Source organism: Tiliqua scincoides, chromosome 1 (genome assembly GCF_035046505.1).
Source record: "Tiliqua scincoides isolate rTilSci1 chromosome 1, rTilSci1.hap2, whole genome shotgun sequence".
In the NCBI taxonomy this organism is placed as follows: domain Eukaryota; kingdom Metazoa; phylum Chordata; class Lepidosauria; order Squamata; family Scincidae; genus Tiliqua; species Tiliqua scincoides.
The window spans coordinates 16,319,798-16,325,436 of NC_089821.1; positions in this window are offsets into that span (position 1 = coordinate 16,319,798).

Genomic DNA, 5,639 nt, shown 5'->3' on the forward strand with positions numbered 1-5,639 from the left:
ACTTCCAATGGGTCCTGACAGATTCTCATTCTAAAAAATGGGACCCCATGCTAAACATTTGAGAACCACTGCTCTAGAGTCTAAAAACAAATGGGTCTTCTTTCATCCCGCTGCAGTCTGTAGAGAGGAGAGGCAAGAGAGAAACTGTCCTGGCACAAAAGAGGAAGCTTTCAGAAGCCAAACAGGGTCACAGTCTATATTCCAATAACAGTCTTTAGCTTTTGACCGAGACAAGCTTTCTACAGCCAATTTCAAGAGTCTTCTCTCCTGTCAACAAATGAGGAGTCCTCACCAGGCTGTGGTAGAAGATACTAGAATTCCTTCTTCAAGGGAGATTATACAAATTAAGTTTGATCACCACAGTTACAATTATATCTTGATATAATTATCCCGTCCATTTCTTTCTTCAGATCCTGCACTAGCTCTCACCAATGTAGCCAGGTAAATAATCCAGAGGTTGATTCAAAGGTTGACTCAAGTGTTGCTAACTTTATTTCATTTGCATCATCATAGATTATTACATTACTAAATTGGGGATCCCACCTTTTGCTATAGTTCTTTCCCAAAGTTTCCCAGTGTTCCCATTAACTTCGGATATGATTGGTTACTTCATATTTGTCTATACAGTTCCTATATTAGACTTTTAGATTCCAGGCTTCTGCAGTACAAAAGCAACTATTATCTCAGAACTGGCAGGGGCAGCTCAACTTCTTTCTCTCAATGAAAAGAAATAAACCTATTTAAATAAATTGCTTAAAGCAGTCTCACGCTACAGATCTTCAGAAAACATGTCTCGTTTGTGCCACCTGTTTCAGCAGTTCTACCAACTATGCATGTGTTCCCCGACACACGGACATGGAGGTGAGTCTCACAGGTTGCAAAGGAATTTATTTCCTAGTTCATTTCCCAGTGAGTAGAACCAGGAAAAGGAGATTAATCCGGAAGCTTGACAATCACATTTTAACTCATCTGTATAGACCGGTTCAACCAAGAAGAAGCTGAAGAAGAAGCTTCAATCAAGAAGAAGCTGAACTATGAAATATTTTGCAAGCAATGAGCTCCCGCAGAAAAGAGGTGCAACTCACCACACAATGAACCCCATTTTGTCTTATCCTGAAACAACAGCGTGAAAACATTGTTCTAACTTTAAAAATAATAAGTACCGGTGTAAAGAACACCTACTCACAAGTTAGTGCTTCTTCTGTGCATTTCATTCCTTTAGCTCCACACCTGTGACGCACCTGTGTGAGTCCAAGAACTTAGAAGTCATCAAAACTGTAATTGCTGACTTTGGGGAAAAGCCAGCTGCCTGTTGCCATCTGTTGGCAGCAATGTAAATAATTGTATTCTTTTGTTTGAAATGCCAACTCAGTACATAGTTTGAGACTGAGGGTATATCTGCGTGACATATCTAGATGGAGTTAATAGTTATTCCCTCTTCCCAAGGAATGCTGGGAGCTGTGGTTGTGTGAGAAATTGACGACTCTATAAATTCTCTGCATCCTCATAAAGCCACAGTTATTTGGGGGAAACCATGAGAATTAAGCTAGGAATAACACCAAATGCATACTTTCACTTCCATGTTAGAGCTTTTATAAGGAAAAGTGGGGGGGGGGAATAGACTGGAACTGCAGCAGTGGGATAAAGAGGTTTTCACATCTTCCATGTGGGGCTGGCCCCTGTTTGATGGAAATGAAGTGGGTGTCTTCGAGCAGCAGGTTGCAGGGAGTGGCAAACAAATTCAGGATATTTGTTTTTCGTATTTTTTTTATCGCCGTTCCTTCAAGGAGCTCAGGATGATGTACATGGAATGGTGTACAGGATAGTGTACATGGTGTTCCCTCCCTTTGTCCTCACAACGACCCTATGAGGTAGATGAGGCTGAGAGGTAATGACTGACCCAAGGTCACCCAGCAAGCTTCATGGCTGAATGAGGATTTGAACCTGCATCTTTCCAGTCCAACTCCCAAACTACTAACTCATACCCCAAGTCTGCTGCCACCTCCCTCCAGCCAACTGCTGATGGAGCCACTTTTATCAACTTTCAAATCAGTTTCAGTGAGTGGTTCAGGAAACAGTGATTTGGCCCACTACTGGCTCACCTCCCTCCTTCCTGGCACTGTCTCTTTAAATAAAACAGGATGTGCAAAGTATACTCAGTCACAAGTCACCAAGAAAGGGAATCCTTTAAAACAAGCGTATGGCTCACAGCTTGGGGAGCAGGGCATAGGGAGTTGGGTCACTGCTGTCACCACATTCACTCCCAGAAAAAAAAAAACACCAGCACAAGGAAGGCAATCATCTGCTTTCCTACCCACGCACCTTCTTCCTTATGCTGTCTCTTTATGCAAACAGGAAGTGAAGAACCCATTCCCAGCATATTCTGAACTTTCTGACTTGTTTAAAGAAACCACATGAGGAAGGAGCAAAGTGATGGGGTCAGGTCACAATCTTGCTTTTTTTTTTTTCCTTAGTGATGGCCTTGCTGTGGGGGGGGGGGCTGAGAAGACAATCAAGCTGTGCCTTACAGCAGGTGAACAAGGAAGCAGCAGTAGCAAATTTTGTACCCCTCAGGTGCAGCTTACCCTCAGTGGGCTGACCTACATGGTTCCAGTCCTATTCTGTTTTTAATTGGGGGGGGGGCTTTAAGTGGCATTCAATTAAAGCTTCCCCCCCCCCCGTTTAAAAATAGCACATGGGTAGCATGACTGGGATTGGAACTACAGCAGGGACAAAGTTCTAAAGTGCCTCCTTTCCCACACTGTGGTTTCAACCCAGTTTCCATCCTCCTATATGGCTTTTTCTTTTAAAAAAAAATTAAAAAGAGAAATAGAACCTATGACCATCTCTAGTTTTTTTCCCCTTAGATATAAAACTGTTAATACATTTGTAACATAAGAATACCCTTTGCCTCAATTGTAGAATTGGAGGTTGCTTACAAGACCACCTAGTCCAACCCCAGGGCTGTAGCAGTAAAGTTAGGACAACCCCTATCTTGCCATCCTGTGCTTCAGTAAGGCCAACAAGTCTTGTTGTGGAAAAACATGAAGCCATAACTTTGTCCAGCAGGTTCTAAAGATGCTCCAGTCTCTTTCTCTGGGTGTCACGAAAAGAAACAAGCTCCAGCTGCAAAAATGAGTAAGGTCAGGACTGAGAAGCGGCTGCTATTTCTTGGGGAAATGTTTAACACAAGAATTCCAAGTCTTGCCAGCCATGTAGGATTTGTGGCCAATTCATAATCCCATTCACTCTGCATGCCAGAGAAGGAAAGGATATGAAACATGTGTAATGTTGGCTAATTAATGTGTCCTCTTCCTTGTGACTACTAACTGCAATCATGTTACTGTCACTTGACAAGAAGGAAGCATGACTGAAGATGATATCAGAAGCAACTCTTACTGAAACATCTCACAGAAATGTTGCTTCTGGTTGTCATAGAGCTCACCTGGTTGGTAGAGGGGGAAAAGCGAGTCTAAAGGGCTGGTGCATGTTTGTGCAGTACCCAGTTTCTTCATGATTTGATTACTTGTACTTGAGCAATTGCATCCAGAAAAGTATTGTGCCCAAATGGGTGACCACTTGAGAACCCCAGCTGAATTACCTTGAGTTCCATGATGGACGAAAGGCTGGATGTAGGGGTAAGAGAGAGAGACAGAGAGAGACAGAGACAGATGGATGGGAATCAGCACTAGAAAAGCATATGAAAGCACTCTACAAATACCCTAGACCACAGCATTTGGGAGGAGGGTTGGGGCATAGAAAGGCGTGAAGAATTAAGACACTACCAGATACCTGCCTCTCCCACTATATGATTGTGCCCTTAATCATATTAGGATGAAAAAGAAATCTCCCCACCCCTGCATATGACATTGGAAAGAGTTTGCCATAGTACAAACTCTTGCCTGTGATAACTTGGGACATTTTCACAAGTCAAAATGCTGTACCTCCTCCTCCATCCTGATAAAGAACTGGTACTCTGAGTTTTTTAATTTTTTATTTTTATGGCATACTGAGATTGGGAGTGAAAAACTCTCATTCCCTCTTGAGTCTACAGCCTGAATGCTTTCCATTGCTTCCTGATAAAGCTGGCTTTGTGTGTCATTATCCTGATTCATACACACCCACCTGCTGTACAGACACCTTGTGACATTGCACTTTTCATGCCTGCTCCCTTCATATAGTAGGCTGTGTTACAAATCTATATAGGTTAATCAGAGTAAGGAAATGAATAAAGCCTTGGAGTATCAGACTTTGAGGAAAGGGGTTGGATGATGGCCTGCCAATACTATGCTTTTAAGTGGAGTCTGTAAGGACACCCTCTATTTAGGCATACTTGTGAGACCTCAGCTCCCCTGAGTTCATACAACCACTTCACTGCTCACATGGTATAAAATACATATCACCGCAGTCCAATTTAGTTCAACCTATGCCAAGGCAATCAGTTTCCAAAGGGCAAGAAATTCACATGCAGTTTGTCCAAACATGTTTCTTCCATTCTATAAGGCCAGAATCCTGCTGAAATTTTGAGACATTGACTAGAAAATAAGGTATTTATGTACAACAACCACTAGAGGGAGACTCATCAATAACTCATGTGTGCCAGTAACCAAACAGAGATCGGAAAATATGATCAGTTACCCATTTAGCATAAATAAAGACATGTTGCCTCAACTGCCCCTTTTGGGGTTTTTTATTGGAAAGTGCTTGCTGGTTAGTTGTTGAGCAGCCTCCTCTAGAGCCATCCTGAATTTGCAGGCTATCATCTACCTTAGCAGTTCTCAAACTTTTCAATCTCTGGAGCCCTAAATAGAGTGTCAAGGATTCCCACCAGCACATGCGTGGAGTCCCAAGAAGCACAAGAATGCCATCACATATGCAGAATGACACAATGTCCAGCAGATGGCAGCAACTTAGGGTGTGCTCAGGGAGCCCCAGGGCACACTTTAAGAAACACCAATCTACCTCATTGATTGAGATAGTTTATTGGTGGTAGTTTTGTTTTTTGAAAACATGTTTCCATATAATGACCAAACAGATCACCAACACAGTTATGTGCAAGCTTTTCCATCCTGACTTTTGTGGTGGTTTAGTGTGAATTGGGTTATTGTGTGAGAGGTAATACCACATGTGCCCATTTTCTTCCAGCCATAAAGATGTTCAAGATATATGAGCCCCTTTAGATCATGATCACCAGACTTAGAACTATGACCTTATACATCTTTGACCCAAATTCTTCATCACAACCTTCATTGTCTTCATTGAGGGCTGATTCACACATGTCCATTCATCACTTCATAACATCACATAGGCAGATGTTAGTTTATTTTTCATATTTTTATACCTCCCTTCCTTCAAGGAGCTCCCTCCCTTTGTCCTCACAACAACCCTGTGAGGCTGAGAGGAAGTGACTGACCCAAGGTCTCTCAGGAAGCTACATCGTTGAGTGGAAATTTGAACCTGGGTCTTCCAGGTCCAAGTTCAACTCTTGAACCGCTACATCACCCTGGCTCAATAGTAATGAACCAGGCTCGTTACTCAATAATAATAAGTTCCTCGTCTGCAATGCTGGTCCATGGCAAAAAGGAAGCAACTCTGCTAGCTTCCAGAGTAAGAAAATACGGACAGTATAGTGGAGAGGC